Raw genomic sequence first — 7,500 nt, forward strand, 5'->3', positions numbered from 1 at the left:
ACACACACACACACACACACACATATCCCCCACTGCAGCCTATTAGTGTCACTGGTCAGGCTGCTGGAACTATCTTCACTCCCATTAAACTGTGTGTGTGTCTGTGTGTGTGTCTGTGTGTGTGTGTGTGTGTGTGTCTGTGTGTGTGTCTGTGTGTGTGTGTGTGTGTGTGTGTGTGTGTGTGTGTCTGTGTGTGTGTGTGTGTGTGTGTGTGTGTGTGTGTGTGTGTGTGTGTGTGTGTGTGTCTGTTTCACTTCTCTGTTTTTTGTGACAGAGAGAACCAAAGAGTGAAGTGAATTGAAAGAACAGGATCTGGTCCAACAGAATAAAAACACAGATGTGTGTCTCTGTGTGTGTGTGTGTGTGTGTGTGTGTGTGTATGTGTGTATGTCTGTGTGTGACTGTGTGTGTGTGTGTGTGTGTGTGTATGTGTGTATCTCTGTGTGTGACTGTGTGTGTGTGTGTGTGTCTCCGTCACACATCGAGCTCTGCTGCACGCTGTGATTGGACGTCTTGATACCGCCACTTCTTTAAATAAATCCAGCCCTTTTCCTCCGTGATAACCAGCACTGCTTCTCAACCTTTTTGTCCCACACAGTAACTCAGATTAACTCACAATGTACTGTATGTATTACAGTATTACATGGATAACAATGTACTGTATGTATTACAGTATTACATGGATAACAATGTACTGTATGTATTACAGTATTACATGGATAACAATGTACTGTATGTATTACAGTATTACATGGATAACAATGTACTGTATGTATTACAGTATTACATGGATAACAATGTACTGTATGTATTACAGTATCACATGGATAACAATGTACTGTATGTATTACAGTATTACATGGATAACAATGTACTGTATGTATTACAGTATCACATGGATAACAATGTACTGTATGTATTACAGTATCACATGGATAACAATGTACTGTATGTATTACAGTATTACATGGATAACAATGTACTGTATGTATTACAGTATTACATGGATAACAATGTACTGTATGTATTACAGTATTACATGGATAACAATGTACTGTATGTATTACATTATTACATGGATAACACTACTCATTATGTAATGTTTTCAGGGTCAATATTCTGTCTGGCTTGGTCTTTAACTGTACTATTACAAACCTTCTGGGCCACTAGTACAGTGATTTTCAACCACTGTGCCAGAGATCATCCTGTGTGGGAAATTATCTGATTTTACTTAATTGGTCCAACAAATTTTTTTTATTGAGTTACTGCAAATAATTTGCCATTGTTGCGCTTCTGTGCCTGCAATATGATGACTGGCAGAGAAATTAAATACTATTCTGTGTCAGTAGGTGGCAGTATAGCGCAATAATGACCTTGTTGATTTAAGACCATAGAATGTAAGCAGTAGGGCCGAGATCATCGATGTGAGCCTGCAACAGCGATGGATAAATTTTTAAAAAGGAAAAATGCAGATTCTCATCTTATTAGGCTACAATGTGTCATTTTGTAAAATTTTTGGTTGGTGGTGTGCCGCGGGATTTTTTCATAGTAAAAAATATGCCGTGGCTCAAAAAAAGGTTGAAAAACACTCCACTAGTACACAACTTACAGCTTATCCATTAACTAAATAGCTAACTAACTACCATTAGCTATTTCTTTACTTTTCAACACAGAACTACGGTGGCCCTGAAGTGCAAAACACTATCTTGTTGTGTGATTTGGTGTCATGTTGTGTTGTATGATTTGCTGTTGTGTTGTGTGATGTGCTGTTGTGTTATGTGATTTGCTGTCGTGTTGTGATGTGTGATGTGCTGTTGTGTGATTTGCTTTCATGTTGTGTTGTGTGATTTGTTATAGTGTTGTGTGATTTGCTGTCATGTTGTGTGATTTGTTGTTGTGTTATGTTGTGTGATTTGCTGTCATGTCGTGTGATTTGCTTTCATGTTGTATTGTGATTTGTTGTCGTGTTGTGTGATTTGTTTTCGTGTTGTATGATTTGCTTTTATGTTGTGTGATTTGCTGTCATGTTGTGTGATTTGCTGTCATGTTGTGTTGTGTGATTTGCTGTCGTATTGTGTGATTTGCTGTCGTGTTGTGTGATTTGCTGTCGTGTTGTGTGATTTGCTGTCATGTTGTGTTGTGTGATTTGCTGTCGTTTCGTGTTGTGAGATTTGCTGTCATGTTGTGTTGTATGATTTGCTTACGTGTCGCGTGATTTGCTGTCGTGTTGTGTGATTTCCTTTCATGTTGTGTGATTTGCTTTCATGTTGTATGATTTCTGGACTACAGGTGGAAATTAGCATTTATGCTATAACCTGGCTCATTTACAGTCTGTACAGAAATGTTAAATTGTTCATTAATGTGCACTGTCCCGAATAAATAAATAAATAATTAAAATTTGCTGTTGTGTCGTGTTGTGTGATTTGCTGTCATGTTGTGTGATTTGTTGTCATGTGTGATATGCTGTTGTGTTGTGTGATTTGCAGTTGTGTCGTGTTGTGTGATTTGCTGTTGTGTCGTGTTGTGTGATTTGCTGTTGTGTCGTGTTGTGTGATTTGCTGTCATGTTGTGTGATTTGCTGTCATGTGTGATATGCTGTTGTGTTGTGTGATTTTCTGTTGTGTTGTATTGTGTGATTTGCTGTCATGTTGTGTGATTTGCTGTCATGTTGTGTGATTTGCTGTCATGTTGTGTGATTTGCTGTCATGTTGTGTGATTTGCTGTCATGTGTGATATGCTGTTGTGTTGTGTGATTTTCTGTTGTGTTGTGTTGTGTGATTTGCTGTCATGTTGTGTGATTTGCTGTCATGTGTGATATGCTGTTGTGTTGTGTGATTTGCTGTTGTGTCGTGTTGTGTGATTTGCTGTCATGTTGTGTGATATGCTGTCATGTTGTGTGATTTGTGTGATATCATGTTGTGTTGTGATTTTCTGTTGTCATGTTGTGATTTGCTGTCATGTTGTTGTTTGTTGTCATGTGATTTGCTGTTGTGTGATTTGCAGTTGTGTCGTGTTGTGTGATTTGCTGTTGTGTCGTGTTGTGTGATTTGCTGTCATGTTGTGATTTGTGTCATGTGTGATTTGTTGTGTTGTCATGTTGTTGTTTTGTGTGATTTGCTGTCATGTTGTGTTTTGTGATTTGCTGTCGTGTAAATAATGTGTATATTAAGTATAGATATTTAAAATTAATTAAATTGTCTGCATACAACTAAAAGAGAAAAGTAGTTTTAATTTCTTCCTGCTCCTTTCAAACATGGGAATCTGTATTTAAATCATTTCAGTGATGTTTGCTGAGTATTGGGCCTGTAGCCATTTTAACCGTTTCTCCGTTACTTTAGCTAAACTTCGGTGCTCGCACTTTAAAACACTTTAAAACCAAACTGTTGACCTTTGACCTTTGGCCTTACCCCGTTAGCCGTGCTGACAGCCTGGTAGTAGATCGCATAACTCTTATGAGGCAGCAGAGGAGCGTTCCAGTAACCGCTGTAGGTCCTGTTATCACCTGCAGACACACAGAGACACACACACAGACACACACACACAGACACACACACACACACACACAGAGACACACAGAGACACACACACAGACACACACACAGACACACACAGACACACACACAGACACACACACACACACACACACACACACACACACACACACACACACACACACAGACACACACAGAGACACACAGAGACACACACAGAGACACACAGAGACACACACACAGACACACACAGACACACACACAGACACACACAGAGACACACACAGACACACACACAGACACACACAGAGACACACACAGACACACACAGAGACACACAGAGACACACACACAGACACACAAAGAGACACACACACAGACACACAGAGACACACACACAGACACACACACAGACACAGACACACACACAGACACACACAGACACACACAGACACACACACACACACACACACAGATACACAGACACACACACACACACACACACAGACACACACACACACACACACACACACACACACACACACACAGAGACACACACACAGACACACACACAGACACACACACACAGACACACACACACACACACAGAAAACACACACACACACACACACACAGAGACACACACACAGAGACACAAACACAGAGACACACACAGAGACACACACACACACACACACACACACACACAGAGAGAAACACAGAGACACACACACAGAGACACACACACACACAGACCCACACACACACAGAGACACAAACACAGAGACAGGTTAACAATCTGCTGAACTATTAAACTAAGGACCAACATATTATAGATATCCATATTTGATGTATTGTTTGTGACTAAGTAATGAAGCTCTAACCTACCAGCTGACACACTAACTAATAAAGAGACCAGCTAACTAGCTGACTAACTAGCAGACTAACTAGGAGACTAACTAATAAAGAGATTAACCAGCTAACTAGCTGACTAACTAGGAGACTAACTAATAAAGAGACTAACCAGCTAACAAGCTGACTAACTAATAAAAAGACTAACCAGCTTACTAGCTGACTTACTAGCAGACTAACTAGCAGACTTACTAGCAGACTAACTATTAAAGAGACTAACCAGCTTACTAGCTGACTAACTAGCAGACTAACTAGCAGACTAACTAGCAGACTAACTAGCAGTGTGTGTGTGTGTGTGTGACTACCGATGCAGAAGGCTGTGGGGGCTCTAACCAGCTAACTAGCTGACTAACTAGCTGACTGACTAGCAGACTAACTAGCGGTGTGTGTGACTACCGATGCAGAAGGGCGTGGAGACTCTAACCAGCTAACTAGCAGACAAACTAGCAGACAAACTAGCAGACAAACTAGCAGACAAACTAGCAGACAAACTAGCAGACTAACTAGCTGACTAACTAGCAGTGTGTGTGTGACTACCGATGCAGAAGGCCGTGGGGGCTCTAACCAGCTAACTAGCAGACTAACTAGCTGACTAACTAGGAGAGTAACCAATAAAGAGACTAACCAGCTAACTAGCTGACTAACTAGGAGACTAACTAGGAGACTAACTAATAAAGAGACTAACCAGCTAACTAGCAGACTAACTAGCTGTGTGTGTGTGACTACCGATGCAGAAGGCTGTGGGAGCTCTAACCAGCTAACTAGCAGACTAACTACCAGACTAACTAGCAGACTAACTAGCGGTGTGTGTGACTACCGATTCAGAAGGGCGTGGAGGCTCTAACACGCTAACTAGCAGACTAACTAGCAGACTAACCAGCAGACTAACTAGCAGACTAACTAGCAGACTAACTAGCGGTGTGTGTGTGACTACCGATGCAGAAGGCTGTGGGGGCTCTAACCAGCTAACTAGCAGACTAACTAGCAGACTAACTAGCGGTGTGTGTGTGTGTGACTACCAATGCAGAAGGGCGTGGAGGCTCTAACCAGCTAACTAGCAGACTAACTAGCAGACTAACTAGCAGACTAACTAGCAGACTAACTAGTGGTGTGTGTGTGTGTGACTACCGATGCAGAAGGCTGTGGGGGCTCTAACCAGCTAACTAGCAGACTAACTAGCAGACTAACTAGCGGTGTGTGTGTGTGACTACCGATGCAGAAGGGCGTGGAGGCTCTAACCAGCTAACTAGCAGACTAACTAGCAGACTAACTAGCAGACTAACTAGCAGACTAACTAGCGGTGTGTGTGACTACCGATGCAGAAGGGCGTGGAGGCTCTAACCAGCTAACTAGCAGACTAACTAGCAGACTAACTAGCGGTGTGTGTGTGACTACCGATGCAGAAGGCTGTGGGGGCTCTAACCAGCTAACTAGCAGACTAACTAGCAGACTAACTAGCGGTGTGTGTGTGTGACTACCAATGCAGAAGGGCGTGGAGGCTCTAACCAGCTAACTAGCAGACTAACTAGCAGACTAACTAGCAGACTAACTAGCGGTGTGTGTGTGACTACCGATGCAGAAGGTTGTGGGGGCTCTAACCAGCTAACTAGCAGACTAACTAGCAGACTAACTACCGGTGTGTGTGTGTGACTACCAATGCAGAAGGGCGTGGAGGCTCTAACCAGCTAACTAGCAGACCAACTAGCAGACTAACTAGCAGACTAACTAGCGGTGTGTGTGTGTGTGACTACCGATGCAGAAGGCTGTGGGGGCTCTAACCAGCTAACTAGCAGACTAACTAGCAGACTAACTAGCGGTGTGTGTGTGACTACCGATGCAGAAGGGCGGGAGGCTCTAACCAGCCAACTAGCAGACTAACTAGCAGACTAGCAGACCAACTAGCGGTGTGTGTGACTACCGATGCAGAAGGCTGTGGGAGCTCTCAGCTCGCCCACCGGCAGCTCGGCGCTGAAGTAGTACGGAGAGCTGAGCGCGGAGGAGTTCTGGAAGTGGACCGGGACCGGGTAGCAGCGCAGGATCTCTGCAGTACCTCTACGCTGCCTCCGGGGGCGCTCCTCCTCCACCACCACCTGGTACTTACTGGAGGGAGGGAGGAGGAGAGAGAGAGAGAGAGAGAGGAGAGGGGAGAGAGGGAGAGAGGGAGAGAGGGAGAGAGAGAGAGGGAGAGAGAGAGGGAGAGAGAGAAAGAGAGACAGAGAGAGAGACAGGGAGGGAGACAGGGAGGAAGGGAGGGAGAGAGGGAGGGAGAGGGGAGGGAGGGAGAGGGGAGAGAGGGAGAGAGGGAGGAAGGAGGGAGAGGGGAGGGAGGGAGAGAGGGAGAAAGGGAGAGAGGGAGACAGGGAGGAAGGGAGGGAGAGAGGGAGGGAGACAGGGAGGAAGGGAGGAAGGGAGGAAGGGAGGGAGAGAGGGAGAGAGGGGGAGGGAGAGAGAATACATCACTTTTAGTTTGACTCAGTGACATCAGACCCTTTTTTACCATTTTCTTGACACTTTTTCGGCTCTTTTATTAAACACTTTAAAACATTTCTGGGATCCAGCGTGCAGCGAGATTTCTGTTTGTGACGGATTTTAGGATGAAGAGGAAGAGTCCCTGGATGGGTTGGGGGGTGAGAGGGGGAAGGGTGAGGGGGGGGGCGACTGGTTGGCGAGATGATGGATGGATCTCCGAAACATTAAAGCACTGCTCTTCTTCTTCTCCCATCTGTTGGTTCATTATTCAGCTCCATAGAAAGGTCATCTCCTCCTCTCCATCACTCTCTCCTCTCCTCTCTCCTCCTCTCTCCATCACTCTCTCCTCTCCTCCATCACTCTCTCCTCTCCTCTCCTTTTATTAACTCTCCGTGACGCCGAGGCTGCTGACATTAAGCGGAGAGCTGTGCAGGTATTAAATCCTGGCTGGCTAAAGGACAAGAAGAAGAAAACGACAAATAACGAGAAAGAAATCAGCATTTTGTCTGTTTGTCGACTGGTCAGAACTGGAGATTAAAGCTGCATGTCGTGGTACCACCGGGACGCCTCGCCGAAGACACCGCTGGACCAAAGGGTGAAATAGAGCTGGGCAATATTGGGGGATTTC

The 7,500-nt window shown here is 44.4% G+C and overlaps 1 pseudogene; it reads right to left on the minus strand.

Annotated features, from left to right (window-relative positions):
• Positions 1-7,500, minus strand: part of LOC114551621 (receptor-type tyrosine-protein phosphatase mu-like) — a 99,133-nt pseudogene that overhangs the window by 815 nt on the left and 90,818 nt on the right.

This window comes from Perca flavescens, unplaced genomic scaffold (assembly GCF_004354835.1).
Source record: "Perca flavescens isolate YP-PL-M2 unplaced genomic scaffold, PFLA_1.0 EPR50_1.1_unplaced_scaf_24, whole genome shotgun sequence".
Taxonomy (NCBI): Eukaryota; Metazoa; Chordata; class Actinopteri; order Perciformes; family Percidae; genus Perca; species Perca flavescens.